Source organism: Mauremys reevesii, linkage group 4 (assembly GCF_016161935.1).
Source record: "Mauremys reevesii isolate NIE-2019 linkage group 4, ASM1616193v1, whole genome shotgun sequence".
In the NCBI taxonomy this organism is placed as follows: domain Eukaryota; kingdom Metazoa; phylum Chordata; order Testudines; family Geoemydidae; genus Mauremys; species Mauremys reevesii.
The window spans coordinates 37798710-37819179 of NC_052626.1; the positions used below are offsets into that span (position 1 = coordinate 37798710).

At 49.6% G+C, this 20470-nt stretch overlaps 1 protein-coding gene across 7 annotated transcripts in view; it reads left to right on the forward strand.

Annotated features, from left to right (window-relative positions):
- The window catches only part of CEP128 (centrosomal protein 128), a 432173-nt gene that overhangs the window by 4877 nt on the left and 406826 nt on the right, over positions 1-20470 (forward strand). Inside the window, exon 2 of one of the 7 annotated variants that reach the window (XM_039534737.1) lies at positions 5053-5216. The exons of the other annotated variants lie outside the window; for them this stretch is intronic. The gene's annotated coding sequence lies outside the window, so the exon portion shown is untranslated. The remainder of the gene's footprint in view (positions 1-5052; positions 5217-20470) is intronic. 7 annotated transcript variants of the gene reach the window in all.

The following is a 20470-nucleotide window of genomic DNA, read 5'->3' on the forward strand; positions in this document are numbered from 1 at the left end:
GACACTGCAAGACGGCAGTTCTTAGGGTTGTATCTGGAACCAGACATATAGGCTAGTGTCACTCGGTTGCACAATTCAAGCAGCAGCTGGCCAAAAGTGCTCACTCACATGATGGGAGCAGCTTAAATGTTAGAAGCTGTGCATGAACAGCACGAGAGTGGGGGTTCTCACAGTGAAGCAGGGTAAGGCTGGGTCCCAGAGTCGAGGATTGGAGTGACCTAGCAGATCACTGGTCCAGCTAACACCAGGTGAATGTCACAGTGATGCAGCAAGCAGGGTGTATGTGCAGCTTGTTATTCCAAGTGGAGTTCACACTTTAAGCACTAATATTTGTGATTTTAAGTGAGTCTTAAGTGCAGTGGCTAAGAACAGTCAGAAGGAAGTCACAGTTTTGTTATTTTCTGTTTGCTTATTTCGGGAAAGGGAAGTAAGAAGAAGAAAGCAGAAAAATGAGTGAAAGCAGTGATGCAATTGCGAAGTTGGAGCTTTTTAGGCTGCAGGTTGCAGGAAAGGAGAGGGAGCACCAGAGATTATTGCAAATGAAAGAACTGGAGATAAAAGAAAAAGAGAGAAAGAGAAAGAGAAGCAGAACCAGAGGCCCCCGACTCCAACAACTCCCATCACTCCAAAAATCCACAAATGTGAACGCTTGTGTTCTGCATACCTGAGGAGGATGATATTGCTGAATATCTGACTACCTTTGAAAGGCTGTGTGTAATACATGAAATCCCTGATGATAAGAGAGTTCCTACTCTGACTGCGAAATTAACTCATAAAGCATTCAGTTGAATGCCTATTGAAGATGCTTTAGACTATTGTAAATTTAAAAATACTGTTTTGCAAAGTTTTCAGATCACCCTTGAAACATATAGAGTTAAATTTAGGAATCTTAAAAGGGATATTGGGATGAGTAATGGGGAATATGTGAACAAAATGAAAGATTTGTTGGGAAAATGGGTGAGGGGTAAAGAGGTGGCAAGTTTGGAAGGAATGCTTGATCATGTTGCTCAAGATAATTTCTTAAGCATATATTAGGCCAAAGTAAAGCAGTGCCCATGGGATAAAAATGTAAAGACTGTGATGAGATGGCTTTTTAGTTGATGCCTTTGAACAGACTCAGACGTCTATTGAGGGCAGGCCACAGAAAGGTGTTTAAAACTGGTGAAAAGGAAGGATCCCATTTTGCCCCTAGGAAGGGAGAAGGGGGTTGGGAGCCTAAACATTCTCTTACCCCAAAACATCCCTCTGTTCCTCATCCCAAATCTCCTGTAAAAGCAGAAGTGCTCAAAAAGTGCTATCAGTGTAATTCCACTGATCACCTGAGGCCTGGTCTACACTACATGTTTAAACCGGTTTTAGGAGTGTTAAACCCTAATCCGATATGGTAATATCAATATTAGTGCTACTCCTCTTGTTAGGGAGGAGTACAGAAACCGGTTTAAAGAGCCCTTTATATTGATATAAAGGGCCTGTTAGTGTGGATGAGTGTGGCATTAAATTGGTTTCATAGGTTATTAGGGACCTTAGGAGATCATCTAGTCCAACTCCCTTCTCAAAGCAGGACCAATCCCCAAATGGCTCCCTCAAGGATTGAGCTCACAACCCTGGGTTTAGCAGGCCAATGCTCAAACCACTGAGCTATTCCTCCTCCTCTCACGGGTGGTGATGCAGTCCGAAATCAAAATCCAAAAAGAGCTCCAGCATGGACCATATGGATGTGATAGCTGTATGGGCAGGCAAATCTGTTCTATCTGAGCTCCGTTATAGAAGACGAAATTCCAAAGCATTTTTAAAAAATCTGACAGACGCCATAGCAGGGACTCAGCACACTGCTGCGTGGCAAGCGTAACGGAAAGCCAAAGAATCAAATGGACGCTCATGGAGGGAGGGGGGACTGAGGACTCAAGCTATCCCACAGTTCCCGCAGTCTCTGAAAAGCATTTGCATTCTTGGCTGAGCTCCAAATGCCTGTAGGGTCAAACACATTGTCCGCGGTGGTTCAGGGCATAGCTCGTCAATTTACCCCCCCGCACCCACACCCAGAAGTAAAAGGGAAAAAAATTGTCTCTTGACTCTTTTAAATGTCACCCTATGTCTACTGAATGCTGCTGGTAGACGCGATGCTGCGGCACTCAATTGCAGTATCCTCTTTCCCCCTCACTGGTGGCAGATGGTGCAATATGACTGGTATCCTTCCTCATCATCAGCCCGTGAGTGCTCCTGGCTGGCCTCAGGTGAGGTCGGCCAGGGGCACCTGGGTAAAAACTCCTGATCATTCCCAGTAGATGGTACAGAACGGCTGGTAACCATCTTCATCGTAGCAATAGGGGGCTGAGCTCCATCAGCCCCCACCCTTCATGTATAAAGAAAAGATTCTGTACTGCCTGGACTATCATAGCAGCGGGATGCTGGGCTCCTCTCCCCCTCACTAGCTTAATGTCCTGTCTGGACTATCATAGCAGCTGGAGGCTGCCTTCCCCTCATTTTATCTCACTAACAAGTCACTGTTTCTTATTCCTGCATTCTTTATTACTTCATCACACAAATGGGGGGACACTGCAACGGTAGCCCAGGAAGGCTGGGGGAGGAGGGAATCAACAGGTGGGGTTGTTGCAGGGGCACCCCCTGTGAATGGCATGCAGCTCATCATTTCTGCGGGATCTGACACGGAGCGGCTGTGCTCTCTGGTTCTCTGATACACTGGTTCTCTAGTACACTTGCCCCATATTCTAGGCAGGACTGATTCTATTTTTAGATACCATAAAGGAGGGATTGACTCAGGGAGTCATCCCCATTTTTGTCTTTTGCGCCCCCGGCTGACCTCAGCCAGGGGCACCCATGATAGCAGCAGACAGTACAGTGCGACTGATAACCATCATCTCATCGCCAATTTACAATGGGAGACGGTGCAATAAGACTGGTAACCGTCTCTGCTATCTTGCAAAGGCAAATTAATGCTGCTGTGTAGCGCTGCTGAATCGCCTCTGTCAGCGGCATCCAGTATACATACGGTGACAGTGACAAACGGCAAAACAGGCTCCATGGTTGCCATGCTATGGCGTCTGCCAGGGCAATCCAGGGAAAAAGGGTGCGAAATGATTAACTGCCGTTGCTTTCCCAGAGGAAGGAGTGACTGACGACATTTACCCAGAACCACCTGCGACAATGATTTTTGCCCCATCAGGCACTGGGACCTCAACCCAGAATTCCAAGTGGCAGGAGAGACTGCGGGAACTATGGGATAGCTACCCACAGTGCAATGCTCCGGAAATCAATGCTAGCCTTGGACCGTGGACGCACACCACCGAATTAATGTACTTAGTGTGGCCGCATGCACTCAATTTTATACAATCTGTTTTACTAAACCGGTTTATGTAAAATCGGAATAATCCCGTAGTGTAGATGTACCCTGAGGAACAAATGCCCTGTATTAGGAGGAAGCAGGCAACCAATAGCTCATGTTAATTCTGCTGTCCTCAACACAGAACCCCCCCAGGCAATTGAAAACTATCAGATTGATTTTGTGAGATTAGCCTCTGCTGAACCAGACATGGAGCATGTTAAGGCTGTCCAAATTAATGGCAGGGAGTACTTGCGGCAGAAGGATACAGGGGCCCAGATCTCTCTGCTTAACCAGAATGTGGTCCCAAAGGCCAGTATGTTACCTGGCTTAATGGCAGAGATTGTGAGGGTGGGCGAAAGCAGATTCCTCATACCAATAGCTAAAATCCATGTGGTTTAGGAAGGTTTGGAAAGTGTTTTGACTGTGGGGGTAATGGAACACCTCATAGTCGACCTGCTCCTTGGTAATGATTTTTTCTGTGTAGTTCAGTTTAAAGTATTTGCCTGCTGCAGGAGGGAGTTTTATGCTGGAACCCCCGAGGGAAAGGGTAAAGTCTCAGGAACTGCTGAGAGAATGGAAGAGAGTCTCCTTGATTCTTCTGCAGCAGGGGGAAGCCACATGCTTCCAGGTGGGAGGGAGGTTGAGACCAACTCCTACACTGCAGCTGGAGGCAATACCACATCAGGCAGGGATGGGGGTGTAATGCCTGCCAGCAGGGGCGGCACTAGACATTTTGCCGCCCCAAGCAGTGCGGCATGCCGCGGGGGGGCGCTCTGCCAGTTGCTCGTCCCGCGGCTCCGGTGGACCTCCCGCAGGCGTGCCTGTGGAGGGTCCACTGGTCCCGCGGCTTCGGTGGACCTCAGCAGGCATGCCAGCGGATGCTCCACCAAAGCTGCAGGACCAGCGGACCCTCCGCAGGCACGCCTGTGGGAGGTCCACCGGAGCCGCCTCCCGGCGACTGGCAGAGCGGCCCCCGCAGCATGCCACCCCAAGCACGCGCTTGGCGTGCTGGGGTCTGGAGCCGTCCCGGCCTACCAGGGAGAGAACTGTCCAGGTTGTTAGCTGCCAGTAAGTTGCAACTGAACCAGAGATAGATCCGGCTCTAGGGAGCATAGAGAAATGTGTCCCAGAGGTTATCCCAGGGAAGGGGCAGGGCATCTCAGAAACCACTGAGGTGGGTGAGGATTCCAGGGACTCTGTAACACAGGGAAGTAGTGTGCTTCCAAGTATGGGAGGGACTGAGACTAACTCCTTTCCAGCAGAAGACAACATGCCCTCAGATGCTGGGGCAGGAGAGGTGGTGTCCGTATTGAAGGAAACCGTCCCAGTTGTTAGCTGGCAGAGTTTTGCAGAACAAGGGACAGAACCCTTCCTAGGGAGCACAGAGAAATGTGTCTTAGGAGGGTGCTCGGAGGGGGAAACTGAGGAAGGAATAATGGGGGTACAGAAATGTCTACCCACTGGTCATTTGGGAGAGGATGCCCAGGACAGAATGGCTGAGTTAGCATCTTTGCACCCAGGCACTCAGCCTATGACTCAGGTTATGAGAGGGAACTGTGTGATTGACTTCCTGGAGGGGAGCAGTCACACAGCTGTCTTCTTGGGGACAGAGAAAGGGGTGATGGAGGGTACCCCAATCCAGGTCTCAGTTTTTCAGGATGCTATTTCTGAAATTTTTTTGGAACGTAACTGTGTCTCTTTAAATCAAGATGCAGCTCCAATGACTGTGATAACAGAGGAGTTGGGACCAGGAAATTGCCAAGTGGTAGTCTGCCAGAATACAAATGACCCAACTGACAGAGAGGGGGGGTGTTTTCTCCCAGGCTGGTGAGAGACAGGGAGCAATTATGGGAAAGCTGCATCTGATCAAAAGGTAAACACACCTAGCCCAGAGAGCACAGATCACAGCCCTCTAGAGGGCAGGAAAGGACTCAGTGCTGGCAGGGGGAAACACAGGGCAATGCCAAAAAGGGAGCTGGATTTTCTGCATATGTACAGTCCTGGGATTGGGAGATTATTCCCCGAAGGGCCAGCCAATGTGCAGGGTCCCCCTGGACCTTTATCTTGCCATACCCTGAGATATCAAAATTCCAGAAACATGATTAAATTAAGAACTCAGGTAGAGGGGAATACTGGAGTAAAAGAAAAGCCAGTCACGGATTACATGGGAGAGAGTCAAAGAACACCATGGATAATGAACGAACCAACCTCAAACCAGACTGTCTGAACAGAGGGTGTGGAATCATAAAGATATTTGTAAATTGCCATCTGTGATAAAATTTTTGATATTAATGTTAAGTTTTGGGATAAGAATTTTGTTACTGATGTTAAACCTTATGGTAACGATAGTTCTCAGTTAATACCTGTAAACAGATTTAAAGCTTATCACAGCAGAGAAACCATAACAAACCTGGTTTGCTGTGTGTGGATGGGGAAACTGAGGCATGCTACCTCATGGCCTTAATGACTGGATGACAAGAGAACTATAACACAAACTTCCTTTGAGATAGTCAGTGACTAATCCTCTTGCAGTAAACAAAGGGGGCAGGTGTGACACTCTGTGCCACGGGGGAACACCCTGCAGCCCCATGTTCATCCTTATAATATGATTGTGTGGTATCCAATGTAAAGGTTGTCATATCGAGTGTCTTCGGAAGGCTTATGATGAGCTGAGCATTGCTGTTATAGTAATGTTATGTTATAGTTTGTAATTTCATGTATACAGTTATGAGGCTGAAAATGTGTCCTCATGGCTTAAAACAAGCCCAGGCAAAAACTCTCCGAGAGCAGAGGGGCAGTTCACACCTCATCAGGGCATGTACAGAACAAACCCAGCCCAGCCTCACAGCAACAAAGGACACTGGCCTATGCAGCAACAAAGGATCTGTTGGACTCTCGAGTGAGTCACTCCCCTTCCCTTGGTCAGTTTGGTACTATGATGAGGTAATGCTCACCTGACTCTGAAGGGGGTGGGCAAAGCCAAGAGGGAAGAAAGGACATGATAAAAGGGAGAGAGATTTGCCATGCTCCCTCTCTCTGCCACCCCCATCTACAGACACCGCCACCAACCGACTGAAGTGCTGATCAAAGGGGAGAGCCTGGCTTAAGGACAACCAGCCAACCTGTGGTATGAAGCATCTAAGTTTGGAAGGGCACTGAAAGTGTGCAGATCAGCTTAGAATGCATTTTGTATTTATTTCATTTGACCAAATCTGACTTCTTGTGCTTTGACTTATAATCACTTAAAATCTATCTTCTGTAGTTAATAAATGTGTTAGTTTATTCTACCTGAAGCAGTGTGTTTGGTTTGAAGCATGTCAGAGATTCCCCTTGGGATAACAAGCCTGGTAAAAGCTTGTACACGTGCTGGGAGCAGCTTACATGCTAGAGGCTGTGCGTGAACAGCACAGGAGTTCGGGTTCTCACAGTGAAGCAGGGTAAGGCTGGCTCCCAGAGTCGAGGATTGGAGTGACCTAGCAGATCACCGGTCCAGCTAATACCAGGGGAACATCACAGTGCTGCAAGCCGAAGTAAAAGGGAAAGAAAAATCTCTTCCTCAGCTTTCCGAACAAACAAGATTACAATTAGAACTGTGCAAATAAAATAACTGAATTTGTTTGCTGACAGTTCTGAAAAATTGAAGAGACTTTGGTTTGACCCAAACCAAAGTTCTGCCGAGACTTATCGAACCCTTGGACTGCTGCCCTGTTCCTAATTATCCACATGGGCACAAACGATACTGCCAAGAATGACGTTAAGCGGTGTGATGCTTAATAGCACAATAGGACAATTCACTAGTATATTAATATTAAAGAAATGTTAGAGTACTATTCACTCGAGTGTTAACTTAGTTCAAAGAAAATGTGAATAATATTGTCTTGATTTGTCTGTAACCTGCTGATTGCTATCAGTTATATATAATGTATATCCCTGTACTTAATTAACCCTAGATCAAAAGTGTGTGTAAGTATTAAGATAAGAATTTACTTAATGTGTAAATGCATGAACATTAACAAAATGCTACTGGGATTGTTTTCACTTACCTATCCCTATTATAATGTAAAGGCAGGCAATTGCATTATGTATAGCCTTGTAACTAAGTAACTCATTAAATGAAGATTAAGCCTTTGGTAATGTTAATGAAGAAGGGGCTAACTTCAAAGCAAGGGCCATTAAGCAACAGTGGGAATTCAGACTCTCTGCATTGCTTATTCTTCATCAAAGAAGGACCCACATGGGTGAAGACACTATTCAGATTGTCTTCTGTGAGCAAGATCTACAAATACTGATTTAAAGGAATGATCCTGCATTTCTGAACTGTTTTGGATTCTAACAGGATTGAATATGGAACAAGTGGACAGAGATCCCCAGTGGTGTTCTTGTCCATCCTCCCTGTTGAAGAAAAAAGGCCCAGGCAGCGACCGTTGAATTGTGGAAGTAAATGAGTGACTGTGCAAGTGGTGTCCCTGAGAGGGCTTTGGCTTTTCTGACAACAAGCTGATGTTCCAGGCATGGGCGGCGAGTTCTATGGGCCCGTGGAGCCCAGGCCCCACCAATAATCCTAAAGGTGGGCCCAGCTCCAGCAATGTTTGGGGCCAGGCCCTGGTGCTTCAGGGGGTCGCTGCCATGCCGGCCGGGCGCTCTCCGCAGGCAGCCCCTGAGGCCCCCCAGCCCCAGCCCCCAGTGGCCCCCGGCCCAGGGCCAGCCCAGCCAGCTGAGCTGTGCGGGGGGGGTGCAGCCACGCCTCCCGGCCACTCCACAGCAGGGATGGGGGAGCCGGCGCGCAGCCAGCAGCCCTGAGCAGCAGCAGCAGCAGAGCCAGACAGACCAGACAGAGAGAGAGCCAGCCAGCAGACACAGAGACAGAGCCAGGGACACAGACGGGAGGGGGGGGGGGGGGTGGGGACAGACACAGGACACAACACACACACACACACAGGGACACACAGCCAGGGACAGGGGACAGACAGACACAGGGGACAGAGACAGGAGGGGACAGGGGGGAGAGAGACAGGGACAGAGAGAGGAGAGATGGGGGATGGAGAGCAGAGCAGAGAGGGGGGGGGGGGAGCAGCAATGGGCAGGAGCTAGACAGGGGAATACACAGGATGGGGGGGCAGCATCACAGGACACCCCCCCAGACCAGTCCCTGCAGCCCCATCCCCCCCCCCCATACCCCCCCCCCCACCCACCCCCCCCCCCACCACCCTCCCCCCCTCCCTCCTCCCATCCCCCTCCTCCCTCCCCCCTCCCCTCTGTCCAGCCCCTCTCCTCCCCCACCTCCCCCCCCCTCCCCCCTCTCCCCCCTCCTCTCCCCCTCCCTCCCCCCTCCCCCCCCCCCAGCCCAGCCCCCAGCAGCTCCCTCCATGGCCCCAGAGGGCTGGCTGAGAGGGCTCACGAGAGCCCACCTGCCTGCCTGCCTGCCTGCAGATACAGCTGCCTGCAGAGCTGTGCTGTGAGCAACAGAGAGTTACAGCACAGGAGCCACAGGTGCCAGGCATAGCTCTATCATCACAGGCCCTGTAATTTCTGATTGTTTGCAATTTTCAATGAAAAATGAATTTTATGGGTTGAATGATTGAATGATTGAATACCATAAATCCCACATCACTCATCACTAACACCAGTTCAGTTGTTTGTTTGTGGTGTTTGTTTGTTGGTGGTGTGTACCCCTACTAGGGGGGGGTGGGTGGGGGGAGGGATGGGGTTAGGCAGCCTGTTATAGAGAATTGGATTTGTTTTTTGGCATCTTTTTGTTTTCTTTTTTACATGTTCGCCCCTGACCTTAGAACCTGGCTACCTAGGGAGGGGGGGGAGGGGCTGAGACTTATGCAGCTGGGCCCTACCCAGTGAATGCCCCTCCCCCCTCCTGCCTACTGCTGCTCCCACCCCCAGCCCACACGCAACCCAGGCTGGGCCATGGCAGCAGTCAGCCCCCTCGGCCACAAGGCAGTGGGCTCTCGGTACCCACCAGTGGACCCTGGGACCTGGAGGAAGGGAGGGGGAGGACCTAGAGGAGAGGGGGAGGAGCTGCAGGAGAGCTGCTGAGAGGGGAGGAGTGCTGGCCCTAGGGGAGGGGGGCCTGGGGTCAGGGCTTGGGGGCCTGCCCTGCCCAAGCCTCCCTGCCCCCCCCTGCCCCCTGTCCCCCAAAGAACCTCACATCCTCACAGAATAAAAAAAACACGCAACTTAATATCATGGGTCAGAGTTATATATCATAGGGTCTCAGGAGGTCCAACCTCATCATGGTCATCCAAGTCCAACCCATGGAAATCAAAGCCAGCCAATCATTTTGTCAAGGGCTCAGCCAAACCTCTAGAAGGCCCTCCCCCTCCACCCCCCATTCCCACCCACATCCACCACCCAGTTTCCCCACCTCCTCACCAAAAAAAAGTTTCCACCCTCCTAATCCTCTCCTAAACCACCCCACTCCTAGTCCCCACTGCCTACTCTCCCCATACTACTGAGTCCTGTCCACTGTCCTCCCTGAGAACTGTCTCCATCCTCTTACTTGTCTCTCCCTTTCTCTTCTCATAAGTCTTTCAAAGCCCTCAAATCCTCCTCCCCCTTCTCTTCTCCTCCCTCCTCCCCACAGCCTCTCCCCTCCTCTCATGTTAGCTGCTCCCCAGCCCCTCCTTTTTTTTTTTGTTGCCCTCCACTCTCATTTTTTTTTTTTCCACCTTCTCCTACCTTGTTGGGTCCAAAACTCTACTGAGAGTATGATCATGTGAGAAGGCCTCAATGAATGCTGGAGGGAGGAGAATGATCATGTCCCTCTGAAAATGGTGCCTGCCCAGACTTATGCCCAAAAGCCCCCTTTGAGAAAGGGAGTGTTAGGGCCTGAGGGGGACTTCTGGGCCTTGGGTGACTTGGGGGAAGTGGATGGGGTGGGGGGGATCTGTCAGGACAGCCTCCTCTCTGGGACTGAGGCCTCCTCTTCTCTGCACTCAGCTTCCTGTCTCTGAGAAGAGCTGGTCCTGACCTCTTCAGGGTGCATGCCCTTCCATGCAGCCAGCTTCCCAGTGGTCACCTGGGGCACTCAGAGGGAGTCCCCCCCAGGTCCTTCCCAGGGGCACAGAGAGCAGAAGACCCCCCAAAAACAGAAGGTTTATTAGATGACAGCAAGACAGAAAAACAGAAGGTTTTTAGACAGACCAGCACACACCAGAAACAGAGCTTGTTGGCTGGGAAAACAGAACCCCCCGCCAGGGGTCTCCACCTTCTTCCTCCTCTCCCTCCCACCCAGTTCCTCTCTCCCCACCTCCCTCCCAGCTCCACACTCCCACTCTCTTCTCCTCTCCCTCTTCACCTGATCTCTCCACACCCACACTTTGTGTCCAACACATTCAGTTGAAATTCTGTTGACCTTCCACAGAAATATTCCACACAATATAATATTTAAATACATACCCACAGACATCATAACAACAACAAATAAAATATAATACTATATAAGTGTTGAGACATTGTTGCACTCTTTTCTGACTTTTGTTTAATTTTGTATTGGCGTGCGGTGGCGCTGGCAGCATCTTTATTAGGCGGGGCTGGGGGACATACAGGGGGCACACTACCTGTTCCAGGAAAGAGGATTATTGTGCTGGGATGGGCTCCATCTATCAAATACTGGGGAAATCATCTTTGGACATCATCTGGCTAACCTGATAAGAGCTTTAAACTAGGTCCTATGGGGGATGGTGACAAAAATCCAGCCAATCTAGACTCAAGTAAATGTAGACAAGCGGAAGGGGCTAATTTCTGGAGAAGAGACTAGAAATCACAACTGCATTAAAAAGTCAAGAAGAAAAGTAACAGGGAAGTCTTCAAAATGTCTTTGATACCTGTATAAAATGCAAGAAGCATGAACAACAAGCAGGATGAACTGGAAGTCATGGTATATGAAGGAAATAATGACTTAACTAGCATTACAGACACTTGGTGGGACAACTCCCATGACTGGAATACCAGCATTGAGGGGTACAGCTTGTTCCAAAAGGATAGGTAAGGGAAAAAAGAAGGAGGTGTTGCACTGTATGTCAAAAATGTATATTCTTGCTCCAAGGTCCAAGAGGAAGTGAGAGACACACCTATTGAGAGTCTCTGGGTCAGGATAAAAAGGGAAAACAGTAGTGATGTTATGGTGAGGGTCTATTACAGACCACCAAATTAGGAAGAGGAAGTGGATGAGTCATTCTACAAGCAGGTAACAAGATTAGTTAACACATATGAGCTAATATTAATGGGTTTTTTTAAACTTCCCTTATATCTGTTGGAAAACTATTACAGCGTGTAGTGGGGTGATCACCCCGCCCCTGCCCCAAAGGGCTTAAAACATCCCTGGGAGAGGGCTGTGGCAGGGAAAAGCTAGGCTGATTGGGGGAAGCAGCCGCAGCTGGGGCCACGCACCAGTCAGGCCACGACTGGCTCTATAAGAGGGCTGAGGGCCAGAAACAAACAGACTCTCTCTCTCTAGCTTTTGACAGGGAAAGGTCTGGCTGCCTGGGAGCTGAGCAGGGTGCCTGAGGTGGTGCAGTGCAGGGGAAGGGCAGAGGGAGCTGGGGAGCTCCAGCCTAGCAAAGCCCCAGGCTGCAGGCTGAGTTATGGGCCCACAAGGGTACTGGGGCTGCAGAGGGGCAGCCCAGATATAGGCAGAGGAAGCTGGTCCAACCCCTGCCTTGTTGATGATGAGTGGTTTACAGACTGCTGTCTGCCCCAGTGAGTGGGGGCTAAGTGGAGACTGGCAGTAGCCACTGAGGCAGGGTGGGAATAGAGGTTTGGGGGTTCTGCTAGGAGGGGAGACCCAAAGTGAGGGGGTACTGTGGTGAGCAGAACCTCTGAGCAAAGGGCACTAGGGTCTGGGAGAGACACAGGGGGGGCAGTGGCAGGCGAGACACCGGCCTACAGAGGGTGCTCTGGGCTGGAAGAGCTAATTCCTGAGATGACCAACAGGAGATGCTGTGCTGGTGAGTCATCTCCCTGCAGGGGCGGCTCTAGGCACCAGCAAAACAAGCTGGTGCCTAGGGCGGCAAAATATAGGGGGCGGCAAAAGCCTGGGGCCCCAGCTCTTCCCGTCGCTGCGAGCCGAGGAGCGGCCCGTCCCCTGCAGCCGGGGCAGGGCCGCGCTACCAGCCCTGCTTGGGGGAGAGGGATGGCCCCTTACCGGTAGCACGGCCCCACCTGGCTGCAGAAGAGGGGCCGCTCCTCCTCCGCTTGTTCGCGCCCGGGTCCTAAACAGCGCTGCTGCCGCTTGTCTCCGGCGGGTGAGGGGGGACTGAGCTCCGACCCGCTCAGAGCCACGTCTTCAGGGGGCGGGGCTGCGAGCTCCGGGCCGAGCGGCTCCTCCCCTGACCAGGCGGCTCTGAGCGGGGAAGAGCTTGGCCCCCTCCGGAGCCACGCGGCTGCAGCGCTGGGCAGGGCCACTCCTCGAGGCGCGCGGTGAGCCGGGGTAAGCAGCCGGGGCCAGGGGGTTGCTAAGGGGCAGGGAGTCCCGGGGACACTCAGGGGCAGGGAGGGCACAGGTTCTGTGGGGGCGGTCAGGGGCCAGGGAAGGGGTTGGATTGGGGGCTCTCAGGAGGTGGTTGTCAGGCACCCCGACCCCATTACCCCCAGGCCCAGCCCTGACCCCCAGCTCCAAGCCCAGCCCCTCTGAGGTGGGCACCCCCCCAGACCCATCCTCCCCACCCAGCCCTGACCCCCAGCTCCAAGCCCAGCCCCTCGGACCTGGGCACCCCCAGCCCCAGCCCCTCACAGCCCTGACCCCAGCTCTGAGCCCAGCCCCTCTGAGCCGGACACCTCCTGACCCCATTCCCCACAGCCCTGACCCCAGCTCCGAGCCCAGCCCCTCTGAGCTGGACACCCCGGCCCCATCCCCACAGCCCTGACCCCAGTTCTGAGCCCAGCCCCTCTGATCCGGACACCCCCTCACCCCATTCCCCACAGCCCTGACCCCCAGCTCCGAGCCCAGCCCCTCTGAGCTGGACACCCCATCCCCACAGCCCTGACCCCCAGCTCTGAGCCCAGCCCCTCTGATCCGGACACCCCCCCGGCCCCATCCCCCTCACAGCCCTGACCCCCAGCTCTGAGCCCAGCCCCTCTGATCTGGACACCCCCCTGACCCCATTCCCCCCACAGCCCTGACCCCAGCTCTGAGCCCAGCTGCTCTGAGGTGGGCACCCCTGACACCATCTCCCTCACCCCAGACTCCCAGCTCCGAGCCCAGCCCCACTGACCTGGACACCCCCCTGACCCCCTCCCCCACAGCCCTGACCCTCATCTCCAAGCCCAGCCATCCCCAGACCCCCAGCTCTGAGGTGAGCCCCTCTGAGCCAGACAACCTCCGACCCCATCTCCCCATAGTCCTGAGCCCAGCCCCTGTGAGCCGGGCACCCCCCAGAGCCCAGCTCCCACCCAGCCCTGGGCAACAGCAGCACAACCTCCAGGCAGTGACAGCCCATTGGCACCAACCATCACCATCACCCAGCAACAGCCCATTATGTAATTGCAAATGTATACAGACCAGTAAAGCATTTAACGTTTTTAAATAATGTATTTGGTGTATTTTCAAATTATTACAAATTAATTTTCACTAGTTATTTTTTACATTTCCAAATACATGTTACTATAGTATTGCAACTTTTTTTATGGAAGGGGCCCCCAAAATTGCTTTGCCCCAGTCCCCCTGAATCCTCTGGGCGGCCCTACCCAGTGTGTGTGAGGAGCCGGGGAGGGAGGGAAACGGGGTCTCCTGGAGCCGAGCCTGGGCTGTGATGGCGGCGAGGGGCTCCTGGAGTGTGCTAGGAGGTGAACGGCTGGCTGGGTTCGTCGGTGCTGAGCAGGTAGCCCCACAACCGGAGATCCTTGCCTTCCCTCGTGCCGGGGCTGGGCCAGGGCACCATGAGGCTGAAGAGCAGCAGGTCCAGGGGGCTCTCCAGGTCCTCGGCCGCCAGCATGTCGGGGGTGAGGGCGGTGAGCGCGAACTGATCCACCTTGGTCACAAGCAGTGCTGCGAAGCCCAGGGAGGGGGCCGTGTTCTTTGCGCCACCCCGTAGCCGCGCCGCCACCTGGAAGTACTCCCGCTCCGTGCTGCCCAGCAGTTCCACCCGCATGGGGACAGAGTCGCAGCTGGGCCAGGGCTGGGCTGCAGTGTGCTGGTAGCGGATCCCACATTTGGGGGGGAGCCCAGTGCTGGGGCAACAGGGGGTGTGAGTGGGGGGTACTGGTGAGCGGGGGCGGCAAAAAACCTAGAGCTGGCCCTGTCTCTCTGACACACAGCAGAACATAATATGTCCTGCAAATTCTTAGCATGTGTATGGGACACCTTTCTGAATCAGAAATTTGAGGAAACAACTAGGGGGTCATCCATTTTGGAACTGGTTTTGACCAACAGGGATGAATTAGTTGCAAAGGTGAAAGTGGTAAGGAACGTGGGAGGGTCTGATAGAATTCAAGACCATATGGAAAGGAGGACATGAGAACAGCAAAACAAAGGCTCTGGACTTCAGAAAGGCAGGCTTCAGCCAACTCTGAGAAATAGTACGCAAAGTCTCATGGAAAAAGACCAAACAGGAAGAAAAGGAGTCAAACAGGGTTGGCAGTTCCTAAAAGATGTAATATTAGAGGCTAAACAGCAAGCTATGCTGATACAGAGGAAAGGTCAGAAGAGCCACAGGAGGCCAACATGACAGCACAGGGGCTTTTTAGCTATCTAAAACCCAAAAAGAATTCATACAGAAAATGGAGGAGTGGCATGTCACCAAGGAAGTTTACATAGGAATAGTGCAAGCATGTAGAGACAAAAAACCAAAACAACCCAGGAAAGCCAAGGCAAAGAAGGAGTTACAGCTAGAAAGAAATATTAGTGAGAACAAAAGGGATTATTCAAACAAATCAGACAAACAAAGATAGAACTAGGACCATGTGGGTCCATTGCTCAGTGGAGGTGGTGAGCTGGTAATGGAAGACAACAGGAAGGCAGAGCTGCTCAATCCCTCCTTTGCTTCAGTCTTCTCACAAAACCAACATGTGACTGGACGACTAGCAAAGTTACCATAGACCAGGGATCTCAAACTCAAATCCCCCTGAGGGCCACATCAGGACTAATACATTGGCCTGAGGGCCGCATCACTGAAACAATTTCATACAAGGAAGAGTAATATAGTATGCTATTAAAAGTCAATGTATTAACTATTTTAAAACTGTAATGCGAAGAGGGGTTTTAATAAAATATAAACACCTGTAACTATTCCTTATATGGTCAGTAACACTGATGATGATCTACACTAACAGTCTATCAACATAGCTGTAATGGCAGGAACTTTTTAAAGTAACTATTCATACAAAATACGTTGCCACTTTTAACAAACGTTCTTCCCAACTACTCACAGCAAAGAATCATACATGCTGAACTTCATAACTCAGACTGCTTGTCTAGTCCATGAGGCCCAGGCCCAGCCCTGCCTCTTCCCACCCCAGTGTTAGGATTGGTTAGGTAAATTTCAGTAAAATGATTGGTTAAGATATAGCTGAGAATATTACTATATAAATTAGGGGCAAACAGGAAGTAAGTTGGGATTTGAAAATAAGGAAAAAGGAATTTGGGATTAAGCTTGCTGGAAGTTCACCCCAATAAACATGGAATTGTTTGCACCTTCGGACTTCGGGTATTGTTGCTCTCTGTTCATGCGAAAAGGACCAGGGAAGTGAGAAGGTGAAAGAATAAGCCGTCTAACAGAGGCATAGCATACAAGTCATGGGAGGTGATAGTACTGCTCTACTTGGTGCTGATTAGGCCTCAGCTGGAATTCTATGTCCAATATTGGTCACTAATATATGGAAAAGATGTGGAGAAACTGGAAAGGATCCAGAGGTGAGTGACAAAGATGATCAAAGGGATGAAATGCAAACCATATGAGGAAAGGCTGAAGGAACTGGGTATGTTTCGTTTGGAAAAGAGGAGATTAAGGGGGGGGTCAAGATAGCAGCCTTCAAATACTTGAAAGGCTGCCATAAAAAAATGGAGAAAAGTTGTTCTTTCATGCCACAAAGGGCAGGACAAGAGGCAATGGGTTCAAACTACAGCATAGCAGATTTAGATTAAATCTCAGGAAGATCTTCCTAACTGTAACAACAGTAGGACAATGGAACAGACTGCCTAGGGAGGTTGTGGAAGCTCCTTCACTGGAGGTTTTCAGAAGGATGCTAGATAGCCATCTGTCTTGGATGGTTTAGACAACAAATATTGCATTGTGGCAGGGGGCTAGACTACATGACCCTCTCTATGGTTCTAGGATTTTGGTGAATCATAAGAGTCAGAAAAACTTAGTTTCAGTCAAATGAAATGTTTCATTTTGTATGCAATGTAGTTGTAGCCATGTCGGTCCCAGTATATTTGAGAGACAAGGGCGGGGGGAGAAATGAGGTAATATCTTTTATGCAATTCTGTGTAGCTCGAGAGCTTCTCTCTCTCACCAACAGAAGTTGATTCAATAAAAGATTACCTCACCAATTGTGCTTCATTGTTATTTTTAAGATAAAGGAAATTAATCAGTCTACCCCTTGGCCAAGTGATTGGGGCACTCACCTGGGATGTGGGAAATCCAGGTTCAAATCCCCAGCCTACAGCAAAGACTTCAGCTTAATGTTTCTTCCTGGTAAATGTCTTAACGGCCAGGCTATAGGATATTCTGGAGTTAGGCACTCAATCTCTCCTTTTGAAGCTTTCCCACTTTTTATAAATACTTGTGTTCCAGCCCCTGCTCCACTGAATACTCAAGTGTCTCCCCTTTCCCAGTGCTCTAACTACTGGGCTATAAAGTCATCCTCTCACTCTCTGGCCCAATGACTATTCAAGTATTTTATACCAAGGAACCAGCTTTAACAGGTGAGATTAAAAAGCTCTCCCGCTCCAAATACTTAATAGCCTGGTGTTGAGAGTACCCACCCATGAGAGAGCAGCAACTTGGGTTCAAGCACCTGCTTCAAAGTGGGGATTCATACTTGGTTCTCCCGCAACCTAGCTTAAGGTTATAAAGATGGGGGACAGCACTCCCCTACCAGTGTTTTTGGTACTTAAATCCCACCTGTGAATCTAGCCTGAAAAATTAAAATGAGACATTTCATTAGTGCTGAAATGGTTCATTTTGATATTTCTTCTTTTTTTTTTTTGTTTTGACTGAAGTATACATACCTATCCCTAAATCCAGATTTAAGTTTGGAGATGTATTTTTTTAAGATGACCTGCAAACGCTTAAAAAAAATTCCAGATTTAGTCATTCGTTTAATGTCCTAAGGACTGTGGTCATGGCAGGGTGGAAAATCCAGCAAATTGGTAACAAATTCTTATATTTTATAAGTCCTGCTGTTTAGCATTGCCAGTGCCTGCTCTCCATGTGCCCCAGTATGTATTATGTTGGTGACATCACACCTACTAGGGTTCTGCAATGGGGTGGAGAACAGTGGAGTCAGGTACCTGCTATTTTATTTTATTTTCATAATATTGCCTAAGTTTGAATAGAAATACACCTCTACCCTGATATAACGTGACCCGATATAACACAAATTCAGATATAACGTGGTAAAGCAGTGCTCCGGGGGGGCGGGGCTACGCACTTTGGCGGATCAAAGCAAGTTCGATATAAGTGCTATATTGGGGTAGAGGTATATGTTGATTGATTAGACCAGGAATTGGCAACCTTTGGCACGTGGACCGTCAGGGAAATCCGCTGGCAGGCCGGGTTGTTTACCTGCAGCATCCGCAGGTTCAACCGATTGCAGCTCCCAGTGGCCGCGGTTCACTGTTCCAGGCCAATGGGGGCTGTGGGAAGCAGCGGCCAGCACATCCCTCAGCCCACACCGCTTCCTGCAGCCCCCATTGGCCTGGAACGGCAAACCGCAGCCAGTGGGAGCTGCAATTGGCTGAACCTGCACATGCTGCAGGTAAACAAACCATCCTGATGGGCCAAAGGTTGCTGATCCCTGGATTACACAGAAAATAGGACTTTATTCTACTCTTTACTGAAGAATTCTCCCTGTGTGGGCACTTCCTCATTGTCACAGGGTGATATGGGCCTTTTAATAGGAATGGGGCCAGACAGCCAATGCATCTGTGGCTGGTTAGTTGCCATCCCCAGCTCCCCCAGTTAGGATTAAGAAAGGGCAAGTTAGGGAAAGTGGGAAATCCAGTGAGTTGGAAACTTGGAGAGCCAGGAAGTAACGGGAAAAGAATTACCTGAAGGAAAGCACTAAATGTGAGCTGCTGGTGAGGAGCTTAGAGGAAAACTGCTGGTGACAATTGACAAAAGTTGGGGTCTCCTGATAAGCAAACGGCTTTGGCAGAGGTCCCTAAGAAAGGAAAAGATCTATCTTGATCAAGGGAAGATGAACCTAGAAACAAGAGGGTTGTTGCAAGAGGGTGGATTCTTCTGAACAGGGGTAGGGCGCCTGGAGGAATGGAATCCTTTGGGTGAAGGATTGTGGGAAGACCAGTCACTCTCAGACAGGAAGGCCTAGAGAGTGGGACTCTGGATCAAGGGTAAAAAAGGAACTGGGGACAAAGTGCTGCTCTTGACCCTTGGGTGGGTGACTTGAAGATGATGTCTGTGAAGAGTGGAATGTGGGGAACCCCTGCTTTATCTGCTTTATGTTTGTTGTGGAGAATGATCTCATGAGGTTTTGGGGAGTCATTGAACTGGTGTAGATGAATAAATTATGCCCAAAGGGGGGCTTTGTATTGGACACTGAGAGACTATACTCCTTTCGTGGGCAGAAGAAAGGGGAAACTAAGGCAAGTATATGTGTGTCAGGTGGTAGCCTACTGCAAGAGGGCACCCAAGGCAGGAACCACTTTTGTCACATTCAGACACTGCAGAGCTTAGCTTTTGAGGTCTTAACTTTTGTGTTTCCTCAGATGAAGGAAGAAGTGGTATGATTTTGGGTATTTTTTCATAATGTATTTTTTCCTAGTGTAAACCTGTTTAAGCTTTATATGATAAAAAAGTTGTTTTGTTTGTACATTTAAAACAAAAAGTGGAAGGGCTGGACCCAAAAAATGATGCATACCTGAGTAGGTTGGGTTTTGACCCACAGAGAGCAATGTTATATATTCACAGGAGAGAATTAACCAGAAATGAACATCAGAAGCCATTTACTTAAATTTGTTGGGCTTTGAGAATACATAAGTGTTGGTTTGTGTTTTTTGTTTTGTGGAGTCTGCTTACAGTATAGCATGTGGGTTTTTTTTGTTTGTTTTGTTTTTTGGCAGGAATGCAGAGGTCTGGCATTTGCATTGTCAAGGATGATTTAACCAAAATAATTTCCTGAAATAAACCTCAGACTGGGTTTTTATTTCTATATCTCATGCTCCTGGGAACTCTAGTTTCAAAGACCTGGCCATGCATTAGCTTGCCTAACATTCTGTTCTGGCCTACTCTTCCTCAGCATAGCCAGGTGTATCTCAAGTCCACATCTACTTCTAAATATCACTAAAGGTTTTGGGGATCTGTAGGTAATACAGTTTTTTGCAAAGTTTATTAATACACCTCTACCCCGACATAACGCTGTCCTCGAGAGCCAAAAAATCTTACCGTGTTATAGGTGAAACCGCGTTATATCGAACTTGCTTTGATCCACTGGAGCGAGCAGCCCTGCCCCCCCCCGGAGCGCTGCTTTACCGCATTATATATGAATTTGTGTGATATCAGGTCGTGTTATATTGGGGTAGAGGTGTACCTTAAAACTCACCTGGAAGCAACAAGGGATATTGTGTGTCGTATATGCTGGAAATAATCTGAGAGGACTCCAGTGTAGAGAACCCCAACTGCTAAAAAAATCACAAGTCAGGCCCCTAAAACAAGGACATTTTAAAAAGTAATACATTTTTGGGGATCTTCTGGATTTTGATCATTTAGGGTTCATGTTTTCAAGCTTTTCTCTGCAACCACGATAGCTAGCAATTTTCTTTTTCTTTTTAAAATTAAAGCCCAAATTCTCATGTAATCATATGAATTCAGAAGCTAGATTTTTAAGACTACATACTAGTTATCATGAGACTCATGATAAAATTGTGAGTTGGCAAGAGTGGAACTCCATTTTTATTAAACTAAACTGGCTCTTTATTACATCAACTATTTACAG